The sequence below is a fragment of the Mastomys coucha genome, unplaced genomic scaffold (assembly GCF_008632895.1).
Source record: "Mastomys coucha isolate ucsf_1 unplaced genomic scaffold, UCSF_Mcou_1 pScaffold14, whole genome shotgun sequence".
NCBI lineage: Eukaryota > Metazoa > Chordata > Mammalia > Rodentia > Muridae > Mastomys > Mastomys coucha.
In genome coordinates, this window is record NW_022196896.1 from 134,408,759 (window position 1) to 134,430,761 (window position 22,003).

Below are 22,003 nucleotides of genomic sequence, written 5' to 3' on the forward strand. Positions count from 1 at the left end.
AGAGAGAGAGAGAGAGGGAGAGGGAGAGAGAGAGAGGGGGAGGGGGAGGGGGAGAGGGAGAGGGGGAAAGGGAGAGAGGGAGAGAGGGAGAGGAAGAGAGAGAGAGAGAGACAGAACTCTCAAATAATTCCTCAAATATCCATGCAATTTCATTAACATGTATCCCTATACTGCAAACACAACCCCCAAGGATGTTTTTCTTTTCATCATATTTTCTACATCAACTTTTGGGAAATGACACAAAACTGTAAAACCTGTTCAGAATTCTTTAGCCCAATCAGACTTTTAAACTTTGGACCTGGAATACAGCGTGACTCAAAAGGCATTGAGTGTTTATATGTGAGACTGCATTTTGAGCTCAAAGACAATCCCCTTTAGGAAGCTGTTCCATGGCATAGAGAAAATGTGTCTATTTTCCTGAGGTTAAACTTAGGTTCTCATGTTTTCAAGGCAAGCTATCCCTCTGTCCCCACGAGGGCCTTTAAAAATGTTTACACCATAAAAGGACAGCAGGTAGCCTAGTGCTCTGTATTTCTCTCTGCGCATTAAAACCCCATGTCTCATAGATGCTGAAGTTTCAAAGAATATTCCCCGATTCTAGATCAGAGACTTCAGAGGCAACAGAGGCTGGAACAGGACAGAGTTTTTAAAGATTAAGCTCTGTCTGAGTTACTGCTTTTGCTTTCATCAAGAAATCCACAGCTCTCTGACACATAAAGTGGTCAGTTGGATAGCTCCTTGGTGGATGTAACTGTTTAAATCTTATAAATCATTAAGGAAAAGAAAACAAAATAATCACAGACAAATAAAACTACAGGAAAATGGCATCCAGAAAAATCGGTAGCAAAAGCAACAGATCTGTAAAGCAGTTGAAAATACCCGCCCAGAGAGCATGTCAGTGAATTTTCTATGGCTACATGAAAACATAGTTCAAACACTGGGCTATTTTCTCTTTATTTCCAGGGCTTAGCTGGGTCCTCTGTTTGGGGTCTCACAATGTTTCAGTTAATGCCTTGGTTCATCCTGTGGTCTCATCCAACAAAGCCCTCACAGGAGCTTATGGGCTGTGGGGAGAGCTTTCTTACAGCACTCAAGTGCATGGTTGCGGATATTACACCAGGGCTACTGGGGGAGGATACTTATGCTCCTTGAATCTGGGTTTAAAGACTTTCTACACTGGTCTTTAAGGGCTGAATAGATTAGGCAAGGGTCGTGGGCTAACTTGCCTTTTGATGAACTCAATTAACTCCTAAGGACCTTAATTACATTTGATAAATTCACATAAGGTTACACAGTCACCAGTGTCTTGTCCTGGTACCTTTATTATCTTCGCTTGGGAGCAGGTCACGGGTTCTAGCCATTCTCATAGCAGATGGTTGACCAGTTGAGGTGCGCATGCTACAGGATATGTTTACCAGATCTGGAGACAGAATTCTTGACTCTGTTTGTAAAGAATTAATGAGATGAACCAGGCACGGTGTTAGGCATGGTGTTTTTGAGAGCAGCAGGTCATTTTATCTGTCTCGACTTTTAAACATTCTTTATTCTTTAAAGCATAAAAGACAGTCAGAAAACTCGAATCTGTATTTGGACGCTTATAGCTGAACTAACACATTCTTTTCTTCTGGTCTGGGTACTAGGTTAGTCAGGACAAGGAGAGAGAGGCAAAAGAAAGAGATGTTAGGGGCTGAACGGCTGGCGTCTCCGTAAAATTTGGAAGCAGTTTTTTGCCCTGCTGTATCCTTAAGCCAACAACGTTTTCAGACCCTAAATTGCAAGGTTAGCATTTTACCACCAAAATAACCTTCGAGAACACTCAAGATAATTCCTCAAAGGCCAAGGATTTAAAATATCTTCCGCGTGTTCTTCCATCTCTGTTCCCCAAGCAATCAGAGAGCATTCTTCCACAGCGGGAAGAGTGTTTTCTTTGTCATTGCTTTGCAGGCACTACAAGCGCAACACAGCTGTGCCCGCACTTGGCCTCTGCGGATCCACCTGACTTCCTGCCTGTGCAGAGCTCCAGAGCTCCAGTGTTCCACAATTGAGAGAATTGGCTTCAATCGGTGGAATTTTCAGAGATGCGTCCCTTGAGTGTCCTTGTCTAAAATGATTTTTCTCCTCCTATACCCATCTGAGTTGGCCCCTTCTAAACTTCAAATGGATGACAATGCAGAGTAAGCCGGTGGCATGTTGGTGAGAATACCACAGGGGAGCTATGTGAGGTCAGACAACGATTTCTTGGGCTTCAAAATTTCTGAGCTCTCTTCCAAGTCCTGAAGCCCCTTCCTGATCTAGTATCGATCACAATGTCAAGGGCAAAACCAGTGCTTTCCAGAATCTCCATTCCCTAAGTTAGTAAAGGGAATTCAGATAGAATCTCATTTCCCTATCATATTAGACAGGACACTAGGATTGAGCACTGCTAATTTCTCAACTCCATCTACTATTTTCTTTTCTGTTCGAAACTCCCTGGGACTTCAAGTACTGTCTTATTACATCTGTGTGGAAGTTCCTGATATTCTCGGGCAGCAAGTCTATCCCCCTTTGCCTTTGCTGCCCCCTCAAATGCCCCTTCTCCTAATGCCCTCATTCCTACAAATCCAAACATTTAATCTCTTTTCTAGCTAGTGTCAATCAAGTGGATTATAATGACCTGGCTAGTGCCAATCAAGTGGATTATAATGATCTGGTTTGTTGTTAGTTCTTAAACAAAGTGAGAAATGAAACCATATTTTATTTTTATATCTCAGTCCTCATAAGACATGGGGCTTTTATATGATAATAAAAGCCATTGAAATTGTTGAATAACGTTGGTGAGATAGTGAGGGTGGTCCATAAATGGTGATTAATGCAAAAGGGGTTTGCAGGGATAGCCATGAGGTGAAAAGTTCCTGGTCTTACACAAGATAGCTATCTCTATAGTATGAAAGATACACACAAACACACATGATAGCACATCGCTTCTCCCTGAAGGGTGATCTCACAAACTCTGCAGACTGATAAACACCATGCTCAGAAAAATTAGATTCCCCAAAGGCTTGTCTTTCAGTAGTGGTAATCCAAGGCTCTTGGTACAGTTTTAGGTGTGGAACTGATCTGACTGCTTTACACAGCACTAAGACTTCTTAAGAACAAGGGTTTATGCAGTAGGTGTGGTATAACTGCCACTGATGATCCAATCACAAATGATAAGACAAAAACCTGAGCCGAGTCAGGTTTTATACAAAGGGACAGGTCGATGACATCTTTGTGGCCAGTTGTTCATGACAAGGCTTTAGAAAATGGTCTATAACTTGTTCCCTGCCAGCATGGAAACCCTCTCCACTTTACCACTGATGTGGGGACTTGCTAGCTTCAACTTGAGGTATTATGGCCATTAGAGGGCTAGGATTTCATAATAAATACTTCTAAATGGAAAGATATTCTTTTTCACATTCATCTGAATCCTACCTATCAACAACCTCTGGGCGTTGGGTACAATTCTGAATCCCTACATAGAATAAAGCAAATATAGAAGAAATACATACTAGAGACATATTGATAGCACCTAGAATGCACACCAAAGACTAAAGATATCCAGATGGACTGAGAGGCCAGTGAAGACTTTATATTGGGAAGGGATGGGATTAGATGTGGGTGTTTACAAGAACTCCCAGCTCTGTAGGACATGCACTGGAAAACTTAGAAGAAGAAAAGAGATGAGTTTAGAGGCTGCAACAGTTACCATACAGTGATGATGGCTATCGGTGCTACTGGAATGAAATTTAGGATTCATGTGGTTTGCTTCTATGTATTGTCTTGGCATGTGATGTCAAGGGTCATGTGACAGGTGATGTTAAGGGTCGTGTGAACTAGAGCTCCATTCAGGGCATGAGGAGGAAAGGGTGAACTTGGTGACATTTGTAGGGCCATACAGGATAGATGTTGATGGCTAATCTTACATGCAATGTAAGGAAGGACATAGGTTGCTTCTTAGGCCGGGTTTTCACAACAAATAGCCAAGGAGGACAATTTCATCACTGGAGACTTGCCAGGAAGTAGTTCATACAGAACTGCTGGGGAAAAAAATTAAGTACTTCTGGAAAAAAACGAGGGCACAAATAAGGGGATCCAGTAGAAAATGATGTGTTTTCATGAGAACGCACCATGCCAACGCCAGGGCAAACATGACAGGGGTCCAGGTTTTGAGTCAGTGACAGTATCACAAATCAAGGACTGTGGACATTTCAGTAGATGGATGAAATCAGGCGACAGTCCCAGGAAGGAAGGCAAAGGTGGAGGGAATGGAACTTCCTACTTCCTACCATTAGTCACTGCTAATCATTGGCTGGCATCCACCAGAAGCCAAAAGTAAGGACGGAGGTCCATTACCTAGACCAGTTAAGTCAGGTCATAGGGTTGAGGGTAACATGAAGAAGAGTGGGAAGCTGTGTTGCAACCACCAGTCCTCTCAAAAGGGCTGGATGAAATCACAAATAACTATTGATGCTGCGTTTGTCCAACTGCAAATGTAGTTGTTACCACTTAAGAACTTTCTTCTCCAAAACATCATCATTCACACGGTCTGTTGAAATCAGTTTTCATAATATACCCAAGTACAGGAGTGCAAGACAAGCAGAGCCCCTAACACAATTAAAATACTATCCTGGGGAGTATGGCCTGTTCATTTTACAATTTAGTTGTTCATGAATTTACAGTTTTCATATTTTCATTCATTATAGGCAATGGAAAGGTAGACAGATAAATCACTGAGAGAGTGAGAGAGAGAGAGACAGAGACAGAGACAGAGACAAAGAGACAGAGAGAGAAAGAGATTGAGATTTGTCTTTCTGGTTGTTGATCTAGCCTGTTTCATCCTATTTAGACCCCACTCAATTTAATTAGTGCAACATAAATCTCTAGATCCCATGAGATTGGGAGAATGGGAGAATGGGACTCCATTTCATGCTCCTTTTGAATCATGTACTGGAGAATTTCCACTCTGCCATCACTGATTCCTGTAAAACCTCCAACAAAAAAAAAAAAATTCCCAAGACAAGTAGTGTAGTTAAAGCTGAATTGGCCCTGTAGATTTCTGTTTACAATATGGGAGCTTTTTAGGAAAGCGTTAATATCCCATTCAATTCAAGTTGGTGCCAATAAATGCAGGTTGCTTAAATTTGTGAATAATCTGAAAGAATGAGGAAGTGAGGAAAGAGACTGCAGAAAAACGTTATCACCTTTGTTTCCCTGTGTATCCTTGGAACCAATTTCCTTCTTCCATGTATAATAATGCACACACTTCCATCTGTCAGTCACATTGCTTCATAGTTACTCTGTGGTAAATGAGATTTTCTTAGAGACCATAAAACAGTTGAAATCTGCAATTTCGTTAGGCATTCGACTTCCACCATAAAAACTAATGACTAAGCAGATCCACATGGAGATGATTTTGTAAGAATAAAGCTCACAGACATACACATCATAATTGCAAGGCTACTGTACAGCTTAAGCAATTCAGAGAAGCCAGCTGCTCTAAAAAGAAACAAGCTTGCCTTCTTGACAGCTTTTATCAGCTAAATTGTGTTCAGAACTTGCTTTCAATGCGTACTTGATTTTGATTGGGATATTCTGAACATACCATGTGGTGAAATCATATGGCCCCCATAGCATTCTGTCTTCTCAAAACAGCATTACACTTGTGGGTTAGTCCAAATATATCCTTATTCCCAACACAGACACATATATTTTCATTTTACAAAAGGAGAAACTAAGGCAAAATCAATCTAAATAATATAAGAAAGTATCATAATTTGGCTTCTATTTGATAAAAGAAGTATGTGTTTATGTTGTATCCTGATTAAATACTGCTAATTAAATTTGCATGCTTTAACAGTTCTTGTGGAAGATTCATTAGGTAGGGAGTCTTATAAAGTGTTGGTGAAAGTACAAAGAGGTACAAATCTTCCTTAAAAGTAACTTGGCAAAATGTGCTGACAGAAGTGAGTATGTATGTGATGCACCAAGAGTAAAGAACCCTTTGCAGTAAGGCATGAAGATGCACTGAAGACCAGCTCACCAGGACTATATGAACAACCACTGTATACTGTGTACATGACACAATGGGAGCAATGTAGTAGATAGTCAACATCATTGCATCTGCTCAGCCACACGATAATGGAAACAAACTCCATCATTCAGATGAAGCAGCAGAGGGTGGAAAGAGTTGAAGTAGTCATAGCAAAAAAGGCTCCGTGACAGTACATGGTTACTAACAGTTGAAGAAGATTGGAACCCCCTCTTACTTATGCACCACATTTAGCAGTAAATATGTGTTGGATAGTTTTATGTCAATGAGACACAAGCTAAAGTCATTTGAGAGAAGGGCATCTCAATTAAGGAAATGCTACCATATGATCAGGCTATTGGAAAGCCTGTAGGGCATTTTCTTAATTGGCGATTTCTGGGAGAGAGCTCTGTCCATTGTGGGTGGTACCATATCTGGACTAGTGGTCCTGGATTTTATGAGAAAGAAGGCTGAATAAGCCAATAAACAGCATCCCTCCATGATCTCTGCATCAGGTCCTGCCTATACTGTTCATATTCCTGTCTAGATTTCCTTCAATGATGAAGAGTGATAGAAAAATCAGTCTGGTGGTTCCTCAGAAAATTGGACATAGTATTACATGAGGACCCAGCTATACCACTCCTGGGTATATACCCAAAAGATTCTCCAATATATAACAAGAACACATGCCACACTATGTTCATAGCAGCCTTATTTATAATAGTCAAAAGCTGGAAAGAACCCAGATGTCCTTCAATAGAGGAATGGATACAGAAAATGTGGTACATTTATACAATCGAATATTACTCAGCTACTAAAAACAATGAATTCATGGAATTCTTAGGCAAATGGATGGAACTAGAAAATATCATACTGAGTGAGGTAACCCAATCTCAAAAGAACACACATGGTATGCACTCACTGATAAATGGATATTAGTCCAAAAACTTGGGATACCCAAGATACAATTCACAGACCACATGAGGCTCAAGAGGAAGAAAGACCAAAGTGTGAGTGCTTTGGTCCTTCTTAGAAATGGGAACAAAATAATCAGAGGAGAAAATACAAAGACAAAGTGTGGAGCAGAGACTAAAGGAAAGGCTACCCAGAGACTGTTCTACCTGGGGATCCATCCCATATACAGTCACCAAATGCAGACACTATTGTGGATGCTAAGAAGTGCTTGCTGATAGGAGTCTGATATAGTTGTCTCCTAAGAGGCTCTGCCAGAGCCTGACAAATACAGATGTCGATGCTTGCATCCATTCTTTGTACTGAGCACATGGTCCCAGATGGAGGAGTTAGAGAAAGGACTGAAGGAGCTGAAGGGATTTGCAACCCCATAGGAAGAACAACAATATCAACCAACCAGACCCCCACACCAGAGCTCCCAGGGACTAAACCGCCAATCAAGGAGTATACATGGAGGGACCCATGGCTCCAAACAACTATGTAGCAGAGGATGACCTTGTCAGTGGGAAGAGAGGCCCTTGATTTTGTGAAGGCTTGATGCTCCAGTATAGGGCAAGGTGTAGGACAGGTGGGTGGGTGGGGGTACACCCTCATAGAAGCAGGGGGAGAGGGATGGGATAGTGGGTTTCTGGGGGGGGGCAGAAAACCAGGAAAAGGGATAACATTTGAAATGTAAATAAAGAAAATATCCAAAAAACAAAACAAAAAAAACAAAACAAAACAGGGTAAGCTAAATAAACCCTTCCTCCTCAAGTTGCTTTGATCATGGTGTTTTATCAAAGAAATGACAACACTAACAAAGAAACACATATTGTATATGCACTTGTGTGCAGTGTGGAAGTGTATGTGTGTGCATGCACTTAGAGGCCAGAACAACTTTAGTTACTGTTCCTTGGGTTTTTATTTAACACAATATATCTTACTGGCCTTGAAATCACTGAGTTGGCTGGGCTAACTCATCAGTGAATCCTTGTGACCTATTTCTTCCCAGTACTAAATCTTAGATTCTGAAAGTAATTATTCTATATCTCTTACCCCTTTGTACTTGGAGTTTCAGCTTAGACATGAAAGGTACTCTGTGTATGTACATTGATGGAAGCAGAATTTCATATTGCTCCTTCCTGGATACACATTTGATCATGGTCTTTTAGTGAAAAGTGCCTCGCTAAATTCTGTGGTAGTGACAGAACCCACTTCCAAAACATCTGTGTTCTGGTTCCCAAGCATGTTGCATAATGCTACCTTACAGAAGCCAAGAATACCGTCTTAGGGTTTTATTGGTATAAAGGGACACCATGACCAAGGCAAACCCTATGAGAAGAAAACATTAATTGGGGCTGGCTTACAGGTTCAGCTGTTCTTTATCATCATGGCAGGAAGCGCGGCAGCACGCAAGCAACATGGTATTGGAGGAGCCAAGAGTTTTACATTAGATTGTCTCTCCCATCGAGCCTAACTTGAGCATATATGACCTTAAAGTCCACCTCCACAGTGACATACTTCCCCCAACAAGGTCACACCTTCCTAATAGTGCTACTCTCTATGATCAAGCATTCAAACACATAAGTAGATGGGGCCATTCCTATTCAAAACATCACAAACTCTGAAAGTGGAATATTACCCTGGGTGACTCAGTAAGGCTTAGTTGAATAAAGCCCATATCCTTCAAGCTGGAGGGCTTTTCTATGTGGCAAAGTAAGAATTGGGCTTGAAAGTTGTCCTTGCTGTGTTAGACCCTCATTTTATAATGCAGGTAGACTCTAGAATCCATAAAATGTATAGAGATTCTGTCTCCATATAGCCACAAAGAGAGAGTGCTCTGGGTCCTTTCATTTAGTCCAGCAAGATCTATACCAAACTTTATTTCCTATAGGACTGTTTGTTGTTAAGTGTGTAGGCTTAAGCCTGTGCGTTTGATTAGTGCTGATGTGTTATAGGCACAATAGAAAACAAACATGCTCCAGGTAATTAAAAATCCTTGAACAGAAAAATTTCAAAAATAGACTATAAACATGCTATTTTTTTGTGTGTGTCTAGTCCCTCTTATTATCGAGATTATTTCTATTCCTATTCGTTAAGACTTTCTCTTCACTGTTTCCCAATAATAGAAAATCCCCAGCTCCAGGCTGACAGTGGAGATGACAGTCTAGTTTTAGTAGCTTTTCAGTGGGTTTTTTTTTGTCAGTTACATGTTAATCATACTAATCTTTTGGTGACAAAGCTGGTGTGAGATATTATTCTGCTGCTTCTACTTTATCACAGTGATAATATTTTATTTGGCAAGATAGTTTGTATCAAATTGATAAAGGGTGAATTTGGACTACTTCAGGACTGAAGTTATTGTTTGGCTTGAATGGCTTGTCTAGCATATCTGAAAGTTTAAAAACAAACAAACAAACAAACATACCTAAAAAGGGTTATATAGCAAGAAATAACCTAATACAAGACTGAAGTCAACAAAGTAGAGAAAAAGAGAACAATTCAAAGAATCAAGGAGATAAAGATTGTTCTTTAAGAAAAATCAAGCCAGGCAGTGGTGGCACATACCTATAATCCCAGCACTTGGGAGACAGAGGCAGGCAGATTTCTGAGTTCTAGGCCAGCCTGGTCTACAGAGTGAGTCCCAGGACAGCCAGGGCTACACAGAGAAACCCTGTCTCAAAAACAAAACAAAACAAAACAAAAAAACAAAAAAGAAAGAAAGGGAGAAGGAAAGAAAGAAAGAAAGGGAGAGAGAAAGGAAGGAAGGAAGAAAAATCAAGATAGACATACCCTTAGCCAAACTAACTAAAAGGCAGAGAGACAGTATCCAGATTAGCAAAATCAGAAATGGAAAGGGGGACTTAACAGCAGACACTGAGGAAATCCAAAGAATCATTAGGTCTTACTTCACTAGCCTATACTCCACAAAACTAGAAAATCTAAATACATAAATCTTGTATGGACAAGAAAACATACAGCAACATCTTAGCAAAGTTAAATCAGGCTCAGATAAACAATTTAAATAGATCTATAATCCCTAAGGAAATAGAAACAGTCATTAAAATTTTCCCAACCAGAAAGCCCAGGGACAGATGGTTTTAGCACAGAATCCCAGACTTTCAAAGACTCTACCAAATTCATTTTATGAGGTCACTGCCCCCCTGATACCTAAACCACACAAAGACTCAAACAAGAAGGAGAATTTCAGAGAAATTTCCCTTATGAACATTAATGCAAAAATACTCAATGAAATTCTCACAAACCAAATCCAAGAACACATTAAAATCATCATCCACTATGATCAAATAGGCTTTATTCTAGAGGTGCAGGGATAGTTCAACATATGAAAATTTATCAATGTAATAGACCATATAAACAAACTGAAAGAAAACCACATGATCATCTTGATAGATGCAGAAAATGTCTTTAACAAAATCCAAAAATCCTTTCATGATAAAAGAGCTCAGGAATACAAGGCACATACCTAAATATAATAAAGGCAACATACAACAAGCCAATAGCCAACATCAAATTAAATGGAGAGCTAGAGCAATTACACTAAAATCACAGACAAAACAAGACTGTCCACTCTCTCCCTATCTATCCAATGTAGTACTTGAAGTTTTAGCTCCAGCAATAAGACAACTGAAGGAGATATAAATTAGAAAGGAAGAAGTCAAAGTATTGCTATTCACACATGATATGATAATATGCATAAGTGACCAGGGGAGGCATGGTGGATAGGAGTCTTACTGAGAAGGGGAAATAGATTTGACATCAAGGGTGGATAGAGCTAGAGGACTGGGCTGGAGAGCAGTGTAGGCAGGAAGAGGTGGAAGGAGAATGGAGAGAGAGTACTAGGAAAGACAACTGGTTTAGGGGGGAATCTCTGGGACAAGCTAGAAACCTTGGATAGTAGAAACTGTAGGAATCTATGAAAGTGACCCTAGCTAAGACTCCTAGCAGCGGGGAGTGTAGAGCCTAATCTGACCATCTTCTGAAACCAGGCAAGACATCTAGTGATGGTAATGGAACATCAATTCAACTACAGAACCTTAGGCCTGCAATTTGTCCTGTCTACAAGATAAACAGGGGTAAAAGATGAAGCCGAATTTGAGTGAAGGACAATGACTGGCTAAGCCTGAGACCTATTGCCATGAGAGAGAGTCCATCTCTGACACCACTGATTATATTCTGCTATTCTTGCAGACAGGAGCCTAGTATATTTGTTATCAGGGAGATTTCGCTCAGCAACTGAAAGGAACTGAGGAAACAGATGAGGATATCCATAGCCACACATTAGACGGAACTTGGGGGATTTTGTGTAAGAGGGAGAGTAAGGATTGAAGGATCCAGAAGGGTCAAGGACACCACAAGGAATCCTATGGAATCAACTAACCAGGGCCCATAGGTGCTCATAGAGCCTAACTTGCCAACTGAAGATCATGCCTGGGATGGACCTAGGCTCTCTGTACATAGGTAACAGTCATGCAGTTGTGTCTTCATGTGGGACTCCTAAGGCAGGAGCAGGTGCTGTCTCTGACTACATTTCCTCCCTTTGGATCTCTTCCTTCTAACTGGGTTGCCTTGCTTAGCATCAGTAGATGAAGATGCACCTAATCTTACTACAACTTGATATGCCAAGGCTAGTTGTTGTAACCTACAGGAGGCCTCCCCTTTTCTGAGGAGAAAAAGAGGAGGGGAGGATGGTGGGTAGGGTAGGTGAGGGAGCGGGACTGGGGAGCAGAAGCTGCAATCAGGATATAAAGTAAATGAATAACTTAATTAATAAAAAATTCATCATGTTTTTGAGATTTAGCAATGCTAATAAAAGCCAGACTAGAGTCCTGTATATGGAAGGCAAGTGGCCCTTCTACTAAGCTATACCCCAGCCCATAACATTTACTTGTTAATATAACAGAGTTTCATGTGCCTTTTTAAGGTTCTCTCTACAACATTATGTTCTGGAATGAACATAATAAAGAAGTTTACCACAGTGAAGCAGATTGATGTATTTGTCACTTTGATTACACACACAATGCTTGTGTCCAGACAAACTAAAATCTACTGAGACTGACTCCCAGTGCAATATAATTTTGTTATCTATAAGCAGCCCAACAACTCTTACATGTCCTGTTTTCCTCATCAGTGAATTGCATTGCAAAACATTGGCAATGTCTTTAAAAAGCATATGTATGTATTTGCTTTCAGAAGGTGACTTCTTTCAGTTTTTGCCTTGGGAGTTAAGCATTCTGAAGATTAGGATTCAAGGCATTCTTTTTTTTTTTTTTTTTTTTTTTTTTTTTTTTTTTTTTTTTTGGTTTTTCGAGACAGGGTTTCTCTGAGTAGCCCTGGCTGTCCTGGAACTCACTTTGTAGACCAGGCTGGCCTCGAACTCAGAAATCTACCTGCCTCTGCCTCCCAAGTGCTGGGATTAAAGGCGTGCGCCACCACCGCCCGGCTTCAAGGCATTCTTTAAAGAAAGGGTTACAGCTTGAAAACCACATCATAGAGCATACTTATACAAACACAGGATTAAATCAAGCACAGGGCAGATGGATGTAATCAGGAGACACAGTTCATGGGAGACTTGTAAGGATGGTGTCAGAATAACACAACACACCACACTGTTGTACAGTAAGCTTTTTTATATGAAAGTGGAAGTGTTCTCTGAAATAAAATAAGCATAGTACAATGAATACATAGATCAATAAAACTGTCACTTATTGTCATTGTAAGTATTATATTATATACATTAACTAAACTATGCATAAAATAATAACATTTATGATTACATGGATAAACTTTTTTCTGTAATTTCTGTATGCTGGGTTAGTTGATTCCTGTAGTAGATGGCGTTCACTTACACATAGGCATTTAAAATAAGCTATGGCACATAATTCACATTACATACTGGTAGGACCCTGATTCTCTCCTATCTCTACCTCATTTCTTTTCCCATACAAATTGACTGAACTATTGCTTTGCTGATATTTGCCTCAGTAAGTGAAGGCTATGAACTGTACAGTGGTTTAATAAAACATATGTGGAATTATCCTGAGTAAAACACCATCAAACAAATATATGTATACATTTTATGTAAAATATGAACATACTTTGCCAAACAATAGGAGCTGTTACGTGAAATTAAGTGGTTTTGCCATATTAGTTTTGGTAAGGATTGATTGCTTGTCCACAAAAAGCCATTCAACGTTTTCCACACTTATCAAGTTCACTGAAATGAAACCATCCCTCAACGATGGCAAGTCTGCAATGATGAACCTGCTTGGCATTTGGGAGTGCTGCCTGCACGAAGTGCCAGCCTACTTGAATTAGGGCACATAGCATGACCCGCATGACCCAGGGCTTGATGGAACGTAGCCTTCTGTCTGTTAGGGAACATAGCATGACCCAGGGCTTGATTGAACGTAGCCTTCTGTTAGGGCACATGGCATGACCCAGGGCTTGATGGAACGTAGCCTTCTGTCTGTTAGGGCACATGGCATGACCCAGGGCTTGAGGGAACATAGCCTTCGGTCTGTTAGGGCACATAGCATGACCCAGGGCTTGATGGAACGTAGCCTTCGGTCTGTTAGGGCACATAGCATGACCCAGGGCTTGAGGGAACGTAGCCTTCTGTCTGTTAGGGTACATAGAATGACCCAGGGCTTGATGGAACGTAGCCTTCGGTCTGTTAGGGCACATGGCATGACCCAGGGCTTGATGGAACGTAGCCTTCTGTCTGTTAGGGCACATGGCATGATCCAGGGCTTGATGGAACGTAGCCTTCGGTCTGTTAGGGCACATGGTATGACCCAGGGCTTGATGGAACGTAGCCTTCTGTCTGTTAGGGCACATGGCATGACCCAGGGCTTGATGGAACGTAGCCTTCTGTCTGTTTTGGAAATGTTCTTCACTGATCTTTGTCTTAAGTATCAAGCATTGTGTAGGTGTAGGCACATTGGAGAAACATGACTATGCACGGCTACTAAAGGACAGAAGCACAGTGAGACTACAGAGGCGAAGTTATCCTTAACCAGAAAGCAAAGGTGAAGTAGAATGCAGAACAACAGTAAGGCACTTTCATTTCTGAGAGAGAGCAGTACATAAATGGTCTCTATTCAGCATAACCTTTGTCAACTCCATACAAGCTATAGTAACTTTCAAAGTAGAACATCACCTGAGAAAATGTCTATATCAAATTGACTATAGGCAACTCTGTGTGGGACTTTTCTTAATTGGTAATTAATAGAGGAGGGCCCAGTGTACTGGGTCCAGTTCTACCTCTGATTCTGAGTGGTATCTGAAAGCAAGGTGAATAAGCCACAAGAGGCTAGCTAGTAAGCCATGCTCATTCATGGCCCTTGTTTCAGTTCCAGCTTCCAGTTCAGTCCTTGTTTGAGTTTCCTCTTTGGCTTCTCTCAATGATGAACTATGATCAACCTTCTAAGTCAAATAAACCATTTTCACCCCCAAGTTACTTTTTTTTAATTCATGGTGTTTACAACAGCAATAGAGACCTAAATAAGACAGTTTCTTCAACTCAGGAGAAGTTGGTGCTCTTTAAAAAGTGAAAAGTGGTTGGAATTGAGAGAATGGGGTGGGAGGTGCTGAAGGCAGAGGCAGAGAGAGGCATGGGATGACAAACAGGCCCTGGGATTCACAATGCTTATCTTGATAGCCACTCTGTGGGCTCTGTGAAGCTTTATGCAGATTGGTTTTATGCTTCTGTGAAGGAAGATGAGACCATCCATTTCTCCAGTTGTCTACATCCCAGGGCATAAACAGAGAGTAAATTGTTTACTCCGTGTCTCTGTGAAAGCAAGTAGGAACCTGAGAGTACTTATTGGTGAAACAAACGGTGTGTCCTCTTCAATAGTAGAAATTATGAGGCACTGGAATATACCTGGAAATTGGAATTTATAAGGTGTTAATGACATAATGTTGATAATTCAGGTAAGGAAAATGCACATTGATAACTGTGTTTGTAGAGGTGGCTGTCAGTAACAACTCTCCTGAGACAGGAGATACTGATGCTATTTACTCACCTGACTATTGAGTATCTCTAGATCTTTGCTATAGACCCCCAAATTGATGCTGTTATAATCATAGGCTTTTGGATCACAAAGACAAGTTTTATCCCATACCTAGTTTTAGAATATAGAAATATCCTATTAGTTAAGTAACATGACCAACCCCGTGCTAGATTCAATTCCCTATATACCCTCATTCCTTTGCACTACTCTGCTATGCTGGATATGGGTCTACAGCTACCACACTGAAGCTATCCTCATTCTTAGCTTCACCTCACAAAATACCTTTGAATACTGCAGCTGAGACATTGGTGTTCCCTGCCAATATCAGTTCTTATCTTGAAGTCTTAATCCGCAAGGTGGTGTGTTAGAGAGTAATGACTTTTGGAGGTTAGAGCATGAGAAAACAGTGCCCAGAGTAGGATGAATGCCCTTGTGAAAGAATGCTTAGCACTTCCACATGTGGAGATCTGCAAACCAGAGAGCAGAGCTGTTTTCTCCACATACCACATCTTTCTTCTGGGGCCTTTGCATTGGATTCCATGTCTTCCAGAACTTTGAGAGGTGATGCACCATTCTTGTGCTCTGACTTCTTGGTGCACACCAGCCTGAACATGCCATAGCACTGCATCAAAAGCTTCATTCATCCAATGCTATATTCTCGCCTTTCCCTTCTGTGGCATGCTCAGTCTTCCAGGGTGGGACCAAACCGTACATTTGGATTCCACACCTTCCAATTCAAGGCTCCTCTGGGATTTCATCTTGTCTGTTCAGTTGTCTGTACTACTCTTTGGATGAGTCATTTCTCCAGGAGAGACATGTATTATACCAAAGCTTGTCATGCAGAGCTTTCCTCATCCAGTTCGTCTAGTACAACCTTACTCATTTCCACAGTTGCTGTTGGCTGACTATGCATGTCCTGGAGTTCTGGGCCTTCTCATCTAGCCATACTTTCAATGGCTCTGAAATCTAAAGTCTAGGTGAAGAGGAGGATTAGCAGTCTCATGGAGTGATCTTTGGGTAAGGAGAAACAGGAGTCTAAAGCAAGCCTGGCCATTTTGAATCTTCCTCTTCCTGAACATATACCAATATGAAACCTCTTTGCTCTCAATGCTTGTGTGGAGAGTCCTGTAGCTGAGTGAATGCCCCTGGCAAGCAGGACTGTGTCAGTCTGTCCAGCAGCCCACCTGTCCTAGACAGCTCTCTGCCTCACTGGGAATGTCTACTCTCTTCTTTCATGTATCTCCACCTCCTTCCAAATAACATACCCATGCCCTAATTACTGCCTTCAGATGTTTTCCAGAGAATCTCAGTTAAGAGGACTCTTCAATTTTGACATTTTTTATAAAAGCAAAAGGTTTTTCACCATTCATATTAGATCCTGTGTCTGTCAAAACAACATTATTATCGTATTATTCAAGATGATAATTCTGTTGTCATTAGGTATTGCTCTTTTTTCTCTTCTATTGATGAAATCCAGATGCTCAATAACCCTACTGGCCCTTCCTTCATACTTTATACTGTTTACACCAAAGCTGCTGGCCTGAGCCAGGCTAGTCACCTACCATACCTCACTTCTGGGCTGACTTCCTGTTTTTCCAGCCAGATTCCCTGGCTCCAATATCCTGACTGTCCCTCCTTCCATACAGGCTTCATGTCCTTTTTTATGGAAATTCGTGAATCAAATGACACACAGGGTAAGCTTCTCCGAAGTTTATAGCATATGAAGACACTTGGAATGATTTCTGGATTTGGAGTACTTTCAGTTACTCAAACATTCCAGGTCATTCTTTTCCTGCCGCCATCGTAGGCCAGACTGTGTTTTGCTTCCACTATTCCTGTGGCCTGAAAATTCCCCTTTCCTCCCCTTATGTAATCCAGCCCTGACTTTCAAATGTAATTTGAAACAATCTCCTTTTTGTAGTAGGTTTATTATAAAAATCCTAGAACGTACTGCTATACATTAGCATTAATCAACTGCAAAATTTAGTTGCTTAATTATATATTGATTCTTGCTGCTTATAAATTGATGTTTTGGTCATTTTTTGAACTATGAAAACTGCCCCTTTTTTTCTATGTGGCTTTAGCTATATAAAACATAGGATAGATTTCAAAACTCGTCTATATTGATTGCTTCTATGGAAATCAATGGTTCATCTTCTATAAATTGAAGCACTTTTGTTGAAGGTTGGACATTATTTTCTGGTTGTTATTGCTAATCTTGTATTTTGAAAGAGGAAACTCAGATGCTTCCATTGGATCGTCCTGTTTGCATGCCTATGAGCATGATTTTGACCACTAATTGATCTCAGAAGGCCCAGCCTACTATGGGTGAAATATTCCTTAAGCAGATGGGCTTGGGCTACATAAGAGAAGTAGCTGAACATGAGCCTGGTCAACATCCAATAATCATCCTTCCTCCACGACTTCTGCCTCAGTTCTTGCTGCAGTTCTTGCCCTGGTTTCCCTTGGTGATAAACTGTAACCTATAGCCCAAGTTGCTTTTACAAAAAGAAGACTAGAATATTAATATGCTGGTTATTAGTAAAAGAAAGAGCTTAGTTTAGTAAAAAAGGTGACACTCAAATTTCTACTACACATGGTTATAAATGTCATTCCAATGGTGATTAATGATGAAGGAGCAAGCTTCGGTATGGCAATATTCCTATAGAAACAAGTGACTTCTTCCTTCTGTCTGGGTTCTTCTTCCTTATGTTTGAGGGATCCAGTTCTGTGGGGGTAACAATGGCATCTGGACAGGCAGTAGTGGAAACAGAGAAGTGAGTGCCACTCCTGTCTTTTATCGCCTATGTCATTTCAGAGTCAACGTTTACAAGCTAAAGATTAGACTATTCCAGAGAGTAAGAGATCAATGTAGCTGAGCTGTAAGCAGTACCAGGGTGCTCTGGCTGTGATGAGTACAAACCCCATAGGTAGTTGCATACCACTAAGGGTTTTTTGTTTGGTTTGGTTTTCTGAGCTACGGCCTGTTACCATACAACCAAGGCTAATCTTGAACTCATGGTTTCATGCCTGCCTCCCAAACCGGAATTAAAGTTATATAGTGCCATGCCTGGCCCAAACTTTTAACATAGAAATCTACCATACCTCTATTTCACAAAGCTGCTTTCTGGAAGAGTGTGTAAAGGGGGATGGGGGAGGTGGAGAGACAGATTGATAGGTTTGCCTATGCCTGATGCCTGGCCGTCCACCTGCTCTGTGAGCACTGTGGCTCTAATAACTTCATGGGCTATCATCAAAGGAAAAGCATCCCACCGTCTAGGCTTCAACCACAACACAACCTATTTTACCTACGCTGGTAAGAAAGATGCTGTCAAATGGTAGTGTAGCTTAAGAAAATTAGAAAACTTTCAGTTTACCAGAACAGCAGACTTCTGGGAGTTCTTTGAACACATTAAAAAATTAGGATTTTTTAGACATGGTGGTCTGGAAAGATGATTTAGCTAAGAACTTCTTTGCCTTATGCTTGTAATGAGGTGAATAGAAAAGTAAAGACGACTTTGACGAACACCTATCTAACAGCTTAAGGACATCCTACCAGGCCCTACCTCTAGAAGACCCCATCACTTTCTAGGAGTGCTTCCCTGGACATCAACTGTCCAACACATGAGCTTTTGGGGACATTCACCTCCAAAACCACTGCAGGTGTGGACTCTGAAGCCAATCACCTGCAGTCTCATCAGGGCTTTCCTGGACCCTCTGTGAGAATGTACAAATATATTCTCCCTTGCTGTTTCTTCAAAAGGCAGTTGTGGATATTCTAATTACCACAAGGAAATCTTCTTTTGGACACCTCAGATTCATAGTAAATGATCATAAAAGTCAATTGATAAAGTAGTTTTGCTTTATCTAAAGACATTCAGCCTTGGCAATCTATAAATCTGATCAACCTGCTGGATTTTGTAAATCTATAAACAAGCAGGCAGGAAATAATAAGCTAATACCTAACATTGCAATGTGATGTGTTGTTATTGCAATCATAAATCTTAAGTCTCTGCAACTGGCTGGGCGTTTGGGGGTTTGCAATATGCCTTCTGAGTATATAAATGTTGGCATTCATTGCTACTTTCTGATAGGAAGGGCTTTTAATACAATCCCAGAAGTGCTGTTTTTTTTTTTTTTTTTTTTTTTTTTTTTTTTTTTTTTTTTTTTGTAATATTGTGTGATCAACTCAAGATAAAACAATGAATCAGAATTTAGATTACAAGCTCCATCAAGATTTATGGTCAGAAAATTAGACAGGATTTATAGGAGAGGATTTTTTTTGTGGAAAGGTTTTCTCCAGTGTGGGGAGTGATAAGTGATTCAATTATACAGTCATATACATTTATATTCAGTATTTGCATTTGCCATCATTTGGCTTCATTTAAAAAAATTCAACCTTAAAAATCCCAGAGTTTAATTTCGGGGTCCAAACTTCATGCATATTTATTTTTAGGAAATGGATGGAGATGTTAGATGTCTGAAGTGAGGTGAATAATTGAGCTGCAAAGAGGTGGAGATCAAAGATTAAAAAGAGAGAGGGAGAGAAACTTTGCTTTGGAGCCATCAGTCCAGAGCCTGGGCTCTGTTGCATTTCTATGACTGAATTTTATTAGGATGAGAGGGAGGAGTCAGGCGGCCCCTTTAGGCTGGTTCTGCTCTTTAGTGAAATGCATCTTCTGCAGGCCCTGAAGTGAGCACATTAAATCATGTACCCCTACCTTTAAGTACTAATAAATGTTAGGTCTAATGAGTCTGTGAATTGGGATCATATGTGAAGGGTTTAGGGAAAATGTCCACAGAGATCTTAGAGCAAGACTTTATTTGGGTGATAGGTAACTGAGACACAGCAGAGGGCAGTGGAAGATGAATTATTTGTATGTCTCATCAGTGGTGCACATGCAAGTGCTTCACTAGCATAATGCATAGAGTTTTCATGAGCCAGTCATATACACTTTGGTTATTCACATAGATCAAGGCCTGGAATCTGATGTGAAATTCAGTGAAAATATATGATCAAATGACTTTCATGTTCATCAATAATATTATTGAATGTTTTTAATTAAGTTTGTTCTTTGGCCATTTTGTATGTGTATACAATGCATGTCATTACGACCACTTTTATCTCCTTTACATCCCCCTGTAAATCCCATTCTCTCATTCATGCCCATTTGTCTTGTAACCCACTGGCTTTAGCCAAGGCCCTCTGTGTAACCATGGATTTGCAGTTATCTACTGGAAGCAGTGTGTTCTTTAGTGACACACAACTGAATGCAGTCATTCCTCATTTCCTAGAGTCTGTCATGACCCACCCACTATACATGTGTATTTGGTGACATAGCCAATCATGTGCAGCCCCATGGCAAATGCTGTCATTTCCTGAATGCAATGGTTATGTCATGACCAGAGGATGGCTTTTTGCAGCTCTTCTCTCTATATTTCATCTAGAATATTCCCCATGCCCAGAAATTCACAATGCATCTTCCTGCTCTTGGAAGACATTCCAAACTTAGTGATAGCTTGCTTTCTTTTTACCTTGTACCTTGTGTGTATGGTATCTTTCATAATAGAGTCACATTCTCTAGTTCTGGTGGGCAACCAAGACAACTAACAAATGCCAATACTGTTTTGAGAGCCTTTGGGTCCTCTCGGACAAACAAATCCCAGCAGATATGCCTTACTTGTAGTTCATTTGTACTTATACTTGGAGTCCCACTGCCTCCAAGAGGACCATTACCTGGACATATTTGAAATCTCCATTCAATATTTCTTTCATGCATTTAAATTGGGCTATAATATGGTTAGGTTCCATTTGGATCTTTCATACACCCTTCAAGTTAACTCTCCCTGTACCCAGCCCCCTCAACCCTCTCCCTTAACTCTTCCATCTTCAGGATTATCTCTCACTAACCATTTTGTCTGTCTTCTACTCTCCACTTCCTTTAAGGAGCCCACATACCCCCCAGTCTCCTGGCTTTCACAGCTACTTTAAGTTAAGCAAGCAAAAGAAAGCACTGAGCCTAGGATATGCATATGGGACAAAGCATGTGGCATTTGTCCTTCTGAGTCTAGATTTCATTATTAAGTATAATTGTTTCCAGCTCCACCCATTTACTTGAAAATTTCATTTTTTTTTTGTAAAAAAATAAAGTTACACTGTGTGTACAAACTGTATCTTTGCTGCCTACTTAGGATAGACATCCCAGCTGCTTCCACTTCCTAGCTACTGGGAATAAGATAGCCATAAATAGGCAGGCAATTCTGTAGATATGTAGGTATCTCTATGGTATGATATGGAGTCCTTGGATGTATGCCCAGGAGTGGATAAGTTAGTCATACAATACTTTTATTTCTGGGATTTTTAGAAGTGTTCAGACTGATTTTCAAGGTGGTTGGTTGTATCACTTTACAGTCTCAACAATAGTATGGAAAGGTTCTCCTTTCCCAATATCCTGTACACCAGCTTTTATTAACAATTTTGATTGAGATGAGGTGGACTCTTAAAGTAGTTTTAACCTGTATCTCTTTGATGGCTAAGGATGTTGAACACTTTTAAAACTGCAGCCTCTGTAAGAGTAGAAATTCAACATTAACATACAAGAAACACACTAAACAATGATGAGAGGAATATAAGAAGTCAGAATAAAGACTGGAACTGAGAGGCTAATGGGCACAGGTTGCTTCCACCCAGCAGCAGAAGAGGTTAAAGTTCAGAGATGCTAAGCCATTTGTTAGATAGTTAGGTTGTCATCTTCTGAGAGGCTTATCCTGCCCATTGAGACAACATTTCCCAAGGCCCTTTTAAAATGCAAATCCTGATGCTGATGGAAGAGGTGGACACAGGATTCATGTTTATGACAATCCCCTCCCCCAACAATAACAATGCAGTTGGTTTAGAGTTGATATTTCTCCTAGGAAAAGGCTGCATTTTGTATTCTAAAGTCTATAGAATATCTGCATTCTATGT

At 40.5% G+C, this 22,003-nt stretch overlaps 1 long non-coding RNA gene across 3 annotated transcripts in view; it reads right to left on the bottom strand.

The window, feature by feature from the left end:
• Window positions 1–22,003, bottom strand: part of LOC116088879 — a 49,636-nt gene that overhangs the window by 11,919 nt on the left and 15,714 nt on the right. Inside the window, exons 2-3 of one of the 3 annotated variants that reach the window (XR_004118054.1) lie at window positions 5,220–5,315; window positions 1,319–1,441 (exon numbers count right to left, since the gene is read on the bottom strand). This is a non-coding gene — a long non-coding RNA (uncharacterized LOC116088879). Of the gene's footprint in view, window positions 1–1,318; window positions 1,442–5,219; window positions 5,316–13,116; window positions 13,415–22,003 lie in introns of those variants that run through there. The other 2 variants (XR_004118055.1, XR_004118053.1) reach the window with 2 other exon arrangements.